Here is a 15,952-nt window from a genome sequence, read left to right as displayed (position 1 = left end):
GGTAAACAAGATTGATGAACCTTTAACTAGACTCACCAAGAAAAAAAGAGAGAGGACTCAAATAAATAAAATTAGAAATGAGCAGGGAGAAATAACAACTGACACAACAGAAATACAAAATATTGTAAGAAAATACTATGAAGAACTGTATGCCAAAAACTAGATAACCTAGATGAAATGGACAAATTCCTTGAAACATACAATCTTCCAAAAATCAATCTGGAAGAATCAGAAAACCTAAACAGACCGATTACACCAAATGAGATAGAAAAAGTTATCAAAAACTCCCAACAAAGAAAAGTCCTGGGCCCAATGGCTTCACAATGGAATTCTACCAAATATTCAAAGAAGAACTAACTCCTATCCTTTTCAAGCTATTTCAAAAAATTCAAGAGGAAGGAAGACTTCCAAGCTCCTTTTATGAGGCGAGCATAATTCTGATTCCAAAACCAGGCAAAGACAACACAAAGAAAAAAAATTATAGGCCAATATCTCTGATGAATATAGATGCTAAAATCCTCAACAAAATACTAGCAAACTGGATCCAACAATATATGGAAAAAAATCATACACCATGATCAAGTGGGATTTATTCTGGGGAGGCAAGGCTGGTACAATATTTGCAAATCAATCAATGTGATTCATCACATAAACAAAAAGAAGGAGAAAAACCACATGATAATTTCTTTTTTTTTGTCTATATTTTTATTAGTCAGGACTCTTTCAGCTGAAAGAGATAACTTCAATCGAACTTAGGCAAAGCAAACAAACAAACAAAAAATGACATTATGACTTGATGGCTCGGAAGAGACGAATGGGCAGGATTTCTGGTACGGCTGGATCCAGGGCCTCAAACAATGTAATTGCAACTGAATCTCTCTTTCAGGAGGCAATAGGAGCAGGGAGGACTGGCTTACCTGGACCAAATAGCTTGTGATTGGGAGCATGGTGGTGTTTATAAAAACAAAGAAACAAACAAACGGAATAAATGCTTGGCAGAAGAGATCAGATGTCTCTTACATATTTGGAAACCATATTTATTTCAGTTTTTGTATTTTTGTCTGATTTTCCTTATGAGATTTCAAGTTCTTTGCATTGTCAGAAGAGATCAGATGTCTCTTACATATTTGGAAACCATATTTATTTCAGTTTTTGTATTTTTGTCTGATTTTCCTCATGAGATTTCAAGTTCTTTGCATTGTCACCCGTTAGATGAACCACATTTCACATAATGATGCTCAGGAAGTCCTGAATCAAATGTAATCGACTCAAATAGAGATTCAGTCTCTTAGAAACCATCCTCTGGCAACAAATCTCTCTCCCCCTTTGAGTTACAGTGGAAGTGACTGTTCTCAAGCTGGTAGCATAAATAATATCACCAACCTGACGTTGGATGCCTTTGTTTTTCTCACTGCTGCCCCTCAATTCAAAGTCATTTGTCCCTTTGCAGGTGCCAAGCAGCTAGGAAAGTGGGCCCAGCATGAGGCAATTTCAAACTGTGAGGCATCTTATTATGCAAAGGTAACAGGGTTTTTTTCACTGTGATTCCCTCCCCAGCCCCCCACCCCTGCCATTGGTTGCTGTCTGTGATTATTGCCTTAGCCATGGAGGAAAACAAAAGCTTTCAAAAGTATGTGTCAATCAAGGGGAGCTACTCACTCCCTAGTTTGTTAGGGGACAAATTCTTTAGAGACACAAAACTATAATTGCCAGAAGTTAATAGTGAGTCTTCAAGAAACAAAAACAAAAAAACCCCACTGAAAACAAAAAAAACCCCAAACCCTAAAACGAAACAAAACAAATCCTAACATCAAACAAACAAACAAAACAACCAAACCAAAACAACAAAAATTAGAATACAGAGAAATCTGGAAAGATCTACAGAAGTCCGTTGTAGGTAGAATGTCTAGAACTGGGTTTCTGTTCTTTTCATTCAACCTGAATGGGAGAGAGAGGAGTATAAACACAGTCTGAGAGGAGCTAAAAAATATGTATCTTCTATAAATCCCATCATTAGGAATTTTGATAGGTTCAGTAAGCTCTTATTTAAAAAAATAAAAAAGCAAACATATCAGCCACTCACATTTTAGTCAGAACTAGACACTTCTTGACAGCCAGGAGTTGCAAACTCAATTGCTTACAGCATCCAGACATGAAATATCAACAAGTAAAGCAGACTGAGCCAGGACAACAGAAGAATTGTGGGGACAAGGTGAGCTGGAAAACACATGCTCCTTCAAGGAGCAGCTGCAACCCTGCTCTAGACAGTCATTATTACAAGAAATTATAGGCTCAGTGTTACTGTGTTTTGGGGGGCCAAAGTTGAAAATCTTTTTTTTAACACAAAATCTTCCAATTAAAGATTTTTAAAAAATGTTTACTGGTTCCTAACCTTTCTTCACAGCTTCCTTTGATAATTTGACAAAATCCATAGAGCCTGGAAAATTCACACATACTAAACTTTGTGTAGAGGGCTTCCTTGAAGACCACTGTGTATCTCAAGATGAGAACTGACTCCTGCACTCATAGTTATATTGAACAAGAGAGGGTCTGACTGGCTGGATTTGCCATCATGAAATATATAGCACTCCTATTGGGCAGTTTCATTCATAGTCTTTCCCTCATGTTGTGATTGGCTACCTTTAGTTTGGTACTGATTCTGGGTCCAATCAGGTGTCGCTGTGGCTGCAGGGGTGGGTGCACCCAACCTACAGGTTCAAGCCACCATACTTTCAAAACAAAGTATCTCAGGGGTTACTTTTCTCGGAATTAGACTGTGAACACCCAGATCCTTTGAAGTTTATGGATTGCCCCCCACGATGTCTTCTCACTGACATTTCCCCTTGATTTTTTTCCATTTGGAAAACTCCTTCTCTCTCTCCCTTTCATTTATCTTCTTATATTAAAAAAATCTGGCAAAGTAGTTACTTTTAATTTTTACAATCTAATTGTATTGAAGTAATACAAGCACATAGTTTAAAAGTCAGATGATTAACATATTTATAATAAAGTATTATTTTTTGCTTCTCTCCTTCTCCATCCCAACAGATGACTTTCAACTCCCTTAGCTATTTCTTAAGGCATTTCCTTATCTTGAATTTCTAATCTTGATTCTGACATATACTTTTTAGTTATTTTATTTGCCCTCTCACTCATTAATTCATTGATGAATTAAACACATATACAATAAAAACACCTACTATGGTCCAGGGGCTCCCCAAGGTGCCATGAATGCAGTGATGAGCAAAAACAAAGCAGTCTCTCTCCTTATGAAACTCTTCAGTCGATAATTTCAATAGATGCAGAAAAAGCATTTGATAAAATCCAGTACCCATTCATGATCAAAACTCTCAGCAAAGCGGGAATACAGGGAACATACCTCAACATGATAAAGGTCATCTATGACAAACCCACAGCCAACATCATACTCAATGGGCAAAAATTAAAAGAAATCCCCCTAAGATCAGGAACAAGGCAGGGTTGCCCCCTTTCACCACTCTTATTCAACATAGTCCTGAAAGTCCTAGCCACAGCAATCAGACAAGAAGAAGAAATAAAAGCCATTCAAGTTGGAAAAGAAGAAGTAAAACTATCATTATTTGCTGATGATATGATATTATATATAGAAAACCCTAAAGTCTCAGTCAAAAAACTACTGGACCTGATAAATGAATTCAAAGTGGCAGGATATAAAATTAATATTCAGAAATTATAGGCATTTTTATACACCAACAGTGAACAGTCAGAAAGAGAAATTAAGGAAAAAATTCCCTTCACTATTTTTTTTTTTAAACAGGGACAGAGAGAGGTATAGACAGGGACAGACAGACAGGAACGGAGAGAGATGAGAAGCATCAATCATTAGTTTTTCATTGCGCATTGTGACACCTTAGTTCATTGATTGCTTTCTCATATATGCCTTGACCCCAGGCCTTCAGCAGACCGAGTAACCCTTTGCTCGAGCCAGCGACCTTGGGTTCAAGCTGGTGAGCTTTTTGTTCAAACCAGATGAGCCCGCGCTCAAGCTGGCAACCTCGGGGTCTCGAACCTGGGTCCTCTGCATCCCAGTCCGACGCTCTATCCACTGCGCCACCACCTGGTCAGGCTCCTTCACTATTATAGCCAAAAAAATAAAGTACCTAGGAGTACATTTAACCAAGGAGACTAAAGACTTGTACTCAGAAAATAATAAAACATTGATAAAAGAAATCAAGGAAGATACAAACAAGTGGAAGCATATACCGTGCTCATGGTTAGGAAGAATAAACATCATTAAAATGTCTATATTACCCAAAGCAATCTATAAATACAACGCAATACCAATTAAAATACCAATGACATACTTTAAAGATATAGATCACATATTCCAAAAATTTATACAGAACCAAAAGAGAACACGAATAGCCTCAGCAATCTTAAAAAAGAAGAATAAAGTGGGAGGTATCACACTTCCTGATATCAAGTTATACTACAAGGCTATTGTACTTAAAACAACCTGGTACTGGCATAAGAACAGGCATATAGATCAATGGAACAGAATGGAGAACCCAGAAATAAACCCACAGCTCTATGGACAACTGATATTTGACAAAGGAGGTAAGGGCATACAATGGAGTAAAGACAGCCTCTTCAACAAATGGTGTTGGGAAAATTGGACAGCAACCTGCAAAAAAATGAAACTAGATCACCAACTTATACCATTCACAAAAATAAACTCAAAATGGATAAAAGACTTAAATGTAAGACGTGAAACCATAAGCATCTTAGAAGAAAACAGGCAGTAAGCTCTCCGACATCTCTTGCAGCGATATATTTGCTGATTTACCTCTACAGGCAAGTGAAATAAAAGAAAGGATAAACAAATGGGACTATATCAAACTAAAAAGCTTTTGCACAGCCAAAGACAATAAGAACAGAATAAAAGACAAATTACACAATGGGAGAACATATTTGACAGTACGTCTGATAAGGGGTTAATAACCAAAATTTATAAAGAACTTGTAAATCTTAACACCAGAAAGACAAACAATCCAATAAAAAAAATGGGCAAAAGAGCCTGACCTGTGGTGGCGTAGTGGATAAAGCGTCAACCTGGAATGCTGAGGTTGCTGGTTCAAAACCCTGGGCTTGCCTAGTCTAGGCACATATGGGAATTGATTCTTCCTGCTCCTCCCCCTGTTCTCTCTATCTCTTTCCTCTCTCTCTCTCTCTGTCTCCCCCTCCAATAAAAATGGATAAATAAAATCTTAAAAAAAAAGGGCAAAAGAAATGAATAGACCCTTCTCCAAAGAGGACATACAGATGGCCAATAGACATATGAAAAATGCTCAACATCACTAATCATTAGAGAATTGCAGATTAAAACCACAATGAGATATCACCTCACACCGGCCAGAATGGTGCTCATCAACAAAACAACACAGAATAAGTGCTGGTGAGGATGTGGAGAAAAGGGAACCCTCCCACACTGCTGGTGGGAATGTAGTCTGGTGCAGCCTCTGTGGAAAACTGTATGGAGATTCCTCAAAAAATTGAAAATCGAACTGCCTTTTGACCCAGCTATCCCACTTTTAAGAATATACTCCAATAGCTTAGAGAGATTATGTCAGAGTAATGGCAGGGTAGGAAGCGATACCGATAAATCTCCCCCAAAACTCAACAAGATCTTCAACCAGAAACAGAAAAACCTATCCTTGGAGCCTCCAGATGTTTCGCAATACACCCGAAGGTATGGTCGAGTGAAAAATTGGCTAAATACATAATCAAACCCCAAAGGAAATAGGGAGTAAGAAATGCTCCACCTTCCTCACTAACCTAAACAGGGCGGCTTTCACTTGGGAACTGAGAATATAGAAACTAAGGTGGGCAAAGGGGGTGAATAGATCCAGGCCGCGGCACAAACGGCCGAACCAGGCTGTAGCACGGAGATCCAAGCTGAGGAAAAACTGTTCCTGTGACAACCCGGGCAATACAGCTAACACTCATGCCAAACCCAGACAAAGAAAGACAAGTGGGGCAGCCATTTTACCCGATCTCCTGGTCGGCGCGCGCAGATAGTGGGCGAAAGATTCCTTCCAAAGCCCTAGGAGTGTGCGCCCGTGTTGTCCCACAGAGAGGCAGAGTCAGAGGCCTTTGTGTGGGCTGAAAGTGGAATCTCTGGACCACCCCAGCGCCCTGGGAAAGCCGCGCACGGGGAGGGAGTGAGAACTAATTCCAATGCTGGAACTTTTCCGTGCGGGAGGGGGTTTCACTCAGAGGGTGAGGCCGCTGGTCTGATATCCTGGTCTGGGCACACAGATAGTGAGTGAGAGTTTCCTCCAAGCGCCCCGGGAGTGGGTGCCTGCCCGTGTTACTGGGCAGAGTGGCAGAGCCAGAGGTCTTTGAGTGGGCGGAAGACCCGGCTGATTATGCTAGCAGCTCTGACTGACTGAGCCTTACCCAGAGCCCTGTGCTGAGTGGGAATAGAGTGGGGAGTTGCCAGCTCTTTGAGCCTCTTACTATCCAGGCAGAGGCAGCAGCAACCCCATAGCTGGATTATCAGGCTACCAATTGAGGAAGGAAAGACTAGGAGAGAGGCTCCAGGAACACAGACTCTCTCACTGTCGGAACCTATAAATGCTAATGAGCCTCGACTGCCAACGTGACTAAACACAATACATAACATTGCCATAAAGACTTATCAACTGCAAACCTCTACCTGAGCATGCCAAAGGGGCAGAACCTGGGGTACAGAGTCACCGACCAGGAAGAGGGAGAGAAAAGAAAAAGCAAGAAGATAACCTCTCAAAATCAAGAATAATCCGCAGACTTTATAACCTATCCCATTTTATTATATTTGTTTGTTTGTTTCTCTTATCTTCATCCTTGATTTTTTTTTCCCCCTCCTCCAATTTGGTCATTTAACTCTCTGCTGGTCTTACTGTCTCCTCTCCTTGAACCACACTACCCATAAGTGTTACATCTCCCATTATCTTTTCTTTCCTCTTCCTTTCTCTCTATGAGGGTTGCACTCCAAAACCCTTAACTCTCTCTCTCTCTCCTCTTTTTTCTTTTTTCTTCTTTTAGTGGTTCCCTCTTTTTTTCTCTCTCTCTCTCTTTCTTTTCTCCTTCTATATTAGTTTCTTCCTTTTTCCTTTACGTCTCCTCTCATTCAAACCTCAATAACGAACAAATTATCTTATCTGGGACTCAAACTTATGTTTGTGGCATTTTGGGGGTTTTTTACTTCACCCTTTTAACTCACTAGCAGTGCTCCCATCCCTGGCTCTCCATTTTTATCTAGCTCTTGTTCCACTAAATACAATAGTAATTTTTTAATTTGTTCCCCCATTTTCCTGTTTCCCTCTTATTCCTCTCATCATAACTCTTAGTCAACCAATACCTAAACGCAAATCATTTTATTCTTGATCCAAATTTTTTCCTTATTTGCTTTTTTTGGGTCCATACCCCCCCTTTTTTTTGCCCCTTTATTACTTTTCCCCAATTCAGGCCCTCCATTACAGGCATTGTTTGTTCTATTTAATACAATATAATTCACAGTTCACCACAAGATTTTCTCAAGAAAGAGGGGAGAGGAGAGGAGAGGAAAAAAGGAGGGGGGGAATAATTTCTTTTTTTAAAATTTTTATTTTATTTTATTTTTCTTTATTTCATTATTAATTTTTAAAAAAAACACAACTTTTTTTTATTTTTTATTTTTTTAACTTTTAATTTTTATTAAATCTCATTAATACTATCAACAAAACCATCCTCAGATGCCATTAAGGAAGAGAAAATCGAATATCATGGATACAAAAGAAAGAGAGGTAACACAGATAGATGAGGAAAAATCTATGGAGAAAAAAATTTAATATATTGGAAACCTTGGAGCTAAATGACAGAGAATTCAAGATAGAATTTCTAAAAATACTCAGAGATATACAAGAAAACACAGAAAGGCAATTTAGGGAGCTCAGAAAACAACTCAACGAACACAAAGAATATATTTCCAAGGAAATTGAAACTATAAAAACAAATCAAACAAAAATGAAAAACTCAATTCATGAGCTGAAAAATGAGGTAACAAGCTTAGCTAATAGAACAGGCCAGATAGAAGAGAGGATTAGTGAAATAGAAGACAAGCAACTTGAGGCACAACAGAGAGAAGAAGAAAGAGACTCAAAAATGAAAAAAAATGAGATAGCCCTACAGGAATTATCTGACTCCATCAGAAAAAATAACATAAGAATAATAGGTATATCAGAGGGAGAAGAGAGAGAAAATGGAATGGAGAACATACTCAAACAAATAATAGATGAGAACTTCCCAAGCCTGTGGAAAGAACTAAAGCCTCAAATTCAAGAAGCAAACAGAACACCGAGTTTTCTTAACCCTAACAAACCTACTCCAAGGCACATCATAATGAAATTGGCACAAATCAACGGCAAAGAAAAAATTCTCAAGGCAGCCAGGGAAAAGAAGAATACAACATATAAAGGAAGGCCCATTTGATTATCATCAGATTTCTCAGCAGAAACTCTACAAGCTAGAAGAGAGTGGACCCCAATATTTAAAGTCCTGAAAGAGAGGAACTTTCAGCCACGAATACTATACCCATCAAAGCTATCCTTCAAATATGAAGGAGAAATAAAAACATTCACAGATACAGAAAAGATGAGGGATTTTATCATCAGAAAACCCCCACTCCAGGAATTACTAAAGGGGGTTCTCCAATCAGATACAAAGAACAAAAAAAAAAAAAAGCCACAAGTAAAAGCTCCAAGAACACAATAAAACCAAATTTAAACTGTGACAACAACAAAAAGAAAGGGGGGGAGAGGATGGAGATTAACAGTAGCAAAGGACGATGGAGTGCAAAAGTACTCACAAAATAGTGTACTACAATGAACAGGGTAGGAACCCTTTTCATTACTTAAAGGTAACCACCATTGAAAAAACCACCACAGAAGCACATGAGATAAAAAAGATAGCAAAAGAGGAAAGATGTATGGAATACAACCAAATAAAAACAAAAGATAGAAAAACGAAAGAGAAGGATCAAACAAGACACAAAACTAATAGAAAGCAATCTATAAAATGGCAATAGGGAACTCACAAGTGTCAATAATTACACTAAATGTAAACAGATTAAATGTAGCAGAATGGATTAAAAAAGAAAATCCAACTGTATGCTGCCTACAGGAAACTCATCTAAGTAACAAGGATAAAAACAAATTCAAAGTGAAAGGCTGGAAAACAATGCTCCAAGCAAATAACATCCAAAAAAAAGCAGGCGTAGCAATACTTATATCTGATAATGCTGACTACAAGACAACAAAAGTACTCAGAGACAAAAATGGTCATTTTATAATAGCTAAGGGGACACTGAATCAAGAAGACATAACAATTCTCAATATATATGCATCAAACCAAGGAACACAAAAATATATAAGACAGCTACTTATTGACCTTAAAACAAAAACTGACAAAAATACAATCATACTTGGAGACCTCAATATACCGCTGACGGCTCTAGATCGGTCATCCAAACAGAGAATCAACAAAGATATAGTGGCCTTAAACAAAACACTAGAGCACCTGGATATGATAGACATCTACAGGCCATTTCATCCCAAAGTGACTGAGTATACATTTTTCTCCAGTGTACATGGATCATTCTCGAGAATTGACCATATGTTGGGCCACAAAAACAACATCAGCAAATTCAGAAAAATTGAAGTTGTACCAAGCATATTTTCTTATCATAAAGCCTTGAAACTAGAATTCAACTGCAAAAAAGAGGAAAAAAATCCCACAAAAATGTGGAAACTAAACAACATACTTTTAAAAAATGAATGGGTCAAAGAAGAAATAAGTGCAGAGATCAAAAGATATATACAGACAAATGAAAATGACAATACGACATATCAGAATCTATGGGATGCAGCAAAAGCAGTGATAAGAGGGAAGTTCATATCACTTCAGGCATATATGAACAAACAAGAGAGAGCCCAAGTGAACCACTTAACTTCACACCTTAAGGAACTAGAAAAAGAAGAACAAAGACAACCCACAACCAGCCGAAAAAGGAGATAATAAAAATCAGAGCAGAAATAAATGAAATAGAGAACAGTAAAACTATAGAAAAAATTAATAGAACGAAGAGCTGGTTCTTTGAAAAGATCAACAAAATTGACAAACCCTTGGCAAGACTTACCAAGGAAAAAAGAGAAAGAACTCATATAAACAAAATCCAAAATGAAAGAGGAGAAATCACCACAGACACCGTAGATATACAAATAATTATTGTAGAATACTATGAAAAACTTTATGCCACTAAATTCAACAACCTAGAAGAAATGGATAAATTCCTAGAACAATACAACCTTCCTAGACTGAGTCAAGAAGAAGCAGAAAGCCTAAACAGACCTATTAGTAGAGAAGAAATAGAAAAAAACCATTAAAAACCTCCCCAAAAATAAAAGTCCAGGCCCTGACGGCTATACCAGCAAATTTTATCAAACATTCAAAGAAGACTTGGTTCCTATTCTACTCAAAGTCTTCCAAAAAATTGAAGAAGAAGCAATACTTCCAAACACATTTTATGAGGCCAACAAAACCCTCATAGCAAAACCAGGCAAGGATGGCACAAAAAAAGAAAACTACAGACCAATATCTCTAATGAATACAGATGCTAAAATACTTAACAAAATACTAGCAAATCGAATACAACAACATATTAAAAAAATAATACATCATGATCAAGTGGGATTCATCCCAGAATCTCAAGGATGGTTCAACATACGTAAAATGGTTAACGTAATACACCATATCAACAAAACAAAGAACAAAAACCACATGATCTTATCAATAGACGCAGAAAAGGCTTTTGATAAAATACAACACAATTTTATGTTTAAGACTCTCAACAAAATGTGTATAGAAGGAAAATATCTCAACATGATAAAGGCCATGTATGATAAACCATCAGCTAACATCATATTAAATGGCACTAAACTGAAGGCTTTCCCCCTTAAATCAGGAACAAGACAGGGTTGTCCACTCTCTCCACTCTTATTTAATGTGGTACTAGAGGTTCTAGCCAGAGCAATCAGACAAGACAAAGAAATAAAAGGCATCCATATCGGAAAAGAAGAAGTAAAGATATCACTTTTTGCAGATGATATGATCCTATACATCGAAAACCCCAAAGAATCCACAAAAAGACTACTAGAAACAATAAGCCAATACAGTAAGGTCGCAGGATACAAAATTAACATACGGAAGTCAATAGCCTTTCTATATGACAACAATGAAACAACTGAGAATGAACTCAAAAGAATAATCCCCTTCAAAATTGCAACAACAAAAAAATAAAATACTTAGGAATAAACATAACAAAGAATTTAAAGGACTTATATAATGAAAACTATAAACCATTGTTAAGAGAAATCGAAAAAGATATAATGAGATGGAAGAATATTCCTTGTTCTTGGTTAGGAAAATAAATATAATCAAGATGGCCATATTACCCAAAGCAATATACAAATTTAATGCAATTCCCATCAAAATTCCAATGACATTTTTTAAAGAAATAGAGCAAAAAATCATCAGATTTATATGGAAATATAAAAAACCCCGAATAGCCAAAGCAATCCTAAAGAAAAAGAATGAAGCTGGGGGCATTACAATACCTGACTTCAAACTATATTATAGGGCCACGACAATCAAAACAGCATGGTATTGGCAGAAAAGTAGACACTCAGACCAATGGAACAGAATAGAAAGTCCAGAAATAAAACCACATATATATAGTCAAATAATTTTTGATAAAGGGACCAAGATCACACAATGGAGAAAAGAAAGCCTCTTCAATAAATGGTACTGGGAAAACTGGAAAGCCACATGCAAAAGAATGAAACTAGACTACAGTTTGTCCCCCTGTACTAAAATTAACTCAAAATGGATCAAAGATCTAAACATAAGACCTGAAACAATAAAGTACATAGAAGAAGACATAGATACTAAACTCATGGACCTGGGTTTAAAGAGCATTTTATGAATTTGACTCCAATGGCAAGAGAAATGAAGGCAAAAATTAATGAATGGGACTACATCAGACTAAGAAGTTTTTGCTGCCTGACCTGTGGTGGCACAGTGGATAAAGCATCGACCTGGAAATGCTGAGGTTGCTGGTTCGAAACCCTGGGCTTGCCTGGTCAAGGCACATATGGGAGTTGATGTTTCCAGCTCCTCCCTCCCCTTTTGTCTCTCTGTCTCTCTCTCTCCTCTCTCTAAAAAAAAAAAAAAAAAAAAAAAAAAAAAGAAGAAGAAGAAGAAGTTTTTGCTCAGCAAGAGAAACTGATAACAAAATAAACAGAAAGCCAACTAAATGGGAAATGATATTTTCAAACAACAGCTGAGATAAGGGCCTAATATCCAAAATATACAAAGAACTCATAAAACTCAACAACAAACGAACAAACAATCCAATAAAAAAATGGGAAGAGGACATGAACAGACACTTCTCCCAGGAGGAAGTACAAATGGCCAACAGATATATGAAAAGATGCTCATCTTCTTTAGTTATTAGAGAAATGCAAATCAAAACTGCAATGAGATACCACCTCACACCTGTTAGATTAGCTATTATTAACAATTCAGGTAATAGCAAATGTTGGAGAGGCTGTGGAGAAAAAGGAACCCTCATCCACTCTTGGTGGGAATGTAAAGTAGTACAACCATTATGGAAGAAAGTATGGTGATTCCTGAAAAAACTGAAAATAGAACTACCTTATGACCCAGCAATCCCTCTACTGGGTATATACCCCCAAAACTCAGAAACATTGATATGTAAAGACACATGCAGCCCCATGTTTATTGCAGCATTGTTCACAGTGGCCAGGACATGGAAACAACCAAAAAGCCCGTCAATAGATGAATGGATAAAGAAGATGTGGCACATATACACTATGGGATACTATTCAGCCATAAGAAATGATGACATCGGATCATTTACAGCAAAATGGTGAGATCTTGATAACATTATATGAAGTGAAATAAGTAAATCAGAAAAAACCAGGAACTGCATTATTCCATATGTAGGTGGGACATAAAAGTGAAACTAAGAGATATTGATAAGAGTGTGGTGGTTACGGGGGGAGGGGGGAAAGGGAGAGGAAAAGGTGGAGGGGGAGGGGCACAAAGAAAACTAGATAGAAGATGACAGAGGACAATCTGACTTTGGGTGACGGGTATGCAACATAATTGAAAGACAAGATAACCTGGACTTGTTATCTTTGAATATATGTATCCTGATTTATTGATGTCGCCCCATTAAAAAAATAAAATTATAAAAAAAAAAGAATATACCCCAAGAACACCATAGAACTGCTCCAAAAGGAGAAATGCACCCCCATGTTTATGGCATCATTGTTCACAATAGTGAAGATCTGGAAACAGCCCAAGTGTCCGTCAGAGGACGAGTGGATTAAAAAGCTTTGGTACATATATACTCAGCCATAAGAAATGATGACATCGGATCATTTACAATAACGTGGATGGACCTTGATAACATTATACTGAGCGAAATAAGTAAATCAGAAAAAACTAAGAACTATATGAACTCATACATAGATGGGACATAAAAATGAGACTCAGAGACATGGATAAGAATGTGATAGTAACAGGGAGTGGGGTGGAGGGGTGGGGGGGGCGAGGAAGGAGAGGGAGGGGGTAGGGGAAGGGGAGGGGCACAAAGAAAACCAGATAGAAGGTGACAGGAGACAATTTGACTTTGGATGAGGGGTATGCAGCATAATCAAATGTTAAAATAATTTGGAGATGTTTTCTCGGAACGTATGTACCCTGATTTATCAATGTCACTGCATTAAAATTAATAAAAATAAGATTAAAAAAACCCCAATGCACCCTAGATCCCTGGTCAGCAGCAAACCACGGCTCGTGAGCCACATGCGGCTCTCTGGCCCCTTGAGTGTGGCTCTTCCACAAAATACCACATGCGGGCGCTACCTCGATAAGAAATATACCTACCTATATAGTTTAAGTTTAAAAAATTTGGCTCTCAAAAGAAATTTCCATCATTGTACTGTTGATATTTGGCTCTCTTGACTAATAAGTTTGTCGACCACTACCCTAGAGCAAACTCTCAACTCCAGGTACCAATTATCATTTTTCCTTTCTCTGCAAATTGTGCATTTGTCAGTAGCTCTGCAAGAAGTCAGATACAATATATGTTGTGGAATTGTTTGTGACAACTTTCTGATCCCTGGATCGTACCTATGGTGCTATGTTCTCAAAGTCAGTATCCCATAGGCTGGAGCTCCCTTGGTGGATTAGTATGGTAGTGTTCTAGGAGTCATTTTTTTCCCAACAGTTTTTAATTTAATTTAATTTTTTTAGTGAGAGAGGGAGAGAGAGAGAGAAAGCATGAGAAAGGGACAGACAGGGACAGACGGACAGGATGGGAGAGAGATAAGAAGCATCAACTCATAGTGGTGGGCATCTTAGTTGTTCATTGCTTGCTTTCTCATATGTGCCTTGACTGGGGGGATCCAACAGAGCCAGTGACCCCTTGTCCAAGCCTTGGGCTTCAAGCCAGAAAGCTTTGAGCTCAAGCCAGTGACCATGGAGGTCACGTTTATGATTCCACAGTCAAGCTGGCAACCCCTTGCTCAAGCTAGTGAGCCCATGCTCAAGCCAGATGAGCCCACACTCAAGCTGGTGACCTCGGGGTTTTGAACCTGGGTCCTCAGTGTTCCAGGTCAATGCTCTATCCACTATGCCACCTCTTGGTCAGGCATTAGTTTAAAATATTTTTTTTGTATTTTTCTGAAGTTGGAAACGGGGAGGCAGTCAGACTCCCGCATGCGCCCAACTGGGATCCACCCGGCATGCCCACCAGGGGGTGATGCTCTGCCCATCTGGGGCATTGCTATGCCACAATCAGAGCCATTCTAGCACCTGAGGCAGAGGCCACAGAGCCATCCTCAGCGCCCTGGCCAACTTTGCTCCAATGGAGCCTTGGCTGTGGGAAGGGAAGAGAGAGACAGAGAGGAAGTAGAGGGGGAGGGGTGGAGAAGCAGATGGGCGCTTCTCCTGTGTGCCTTGGCTGGGAATTGAACCTGGGACTCCCGCATGCCAGGCCGATGCTCTACCACTGAGCCAACCTGCCACGGCTAAAAATTTTTTTAAAGATTTTATTTATTGATTTTTTTAGAGAGAGGAAAGAGAGAAAGAGAGAGAGAGAGAGAGAGAAAAGAGCAGAAAAGCAGGAAGCATCAACTTATAGTAGTTTGTTCTCATATGAGCCATGACCAGGCAAGCCTGGGGCTTTGAACCAGTAACCTCAGCATTCCAGGTTAACACCTTATCCACTGTGCCACCACATGTCAGGCAGGAGTCATTCTTATATAGTCTGCTTCTCCAAGTATTCAAATGATATTGTAAGCACTTAATAATTGTCTTAAATTTCCTTTCTGCTGAAAAATATTGAGAGTAGTTTTCCTTCCTTCCTTCCTTCCTCCCTTCCTTTCTTTTATTAAGTGAGAGGCAGGGAGGCAAACAGACAGACTCCCCATACTCCCAGATAGGGATCCACCTGACAAGCCCCATACCAGGCAATGCTCTGCCCATCTGGGGCTGCTTCTCCATTGCTCATCAATTGAGCTATTTTAGCACCTGAGGCGAGGCCATGGAACTATCCTCAGTACCCGGGGTCAACTTGCTCGAACCAATCCAAGCCATGGCTATGGGGGGTGGAGAGAGAGAAGGGGAGGGGGAGGTGTGGAGATGTAGATGGTCACTTCTCCTGTGTGCCTTGACCGGGAATCGAACCTAAGACTTCCACATGCCGGGCTGATGTTCTGCCACTAAGCCAACCAGCCAGGACCTAGTTTCTGTTTCCTACTCTAAGACGTGCTGCAGGCATTTAGAAAATAATTACAATACAACT

Source organism: Saccopteryx bilineata, chromosome 2 (genome assembly GCF_036850765.1).
Source record: "Saccopteryx bilineata isolate mSacBil1 chromosome 2, mSacBil1_pri_phased_curated, whole genome shotgun sequence".
Lineage (NCBI taxonomy): Eukaryota > Metazoa > Chordata > Mammalia > Chiroptera > Emballonuridae > Saccopteryx > Saccopteryx bilineata.
This window is presented reverse-complemented; position numbering follows the sequence as displayed.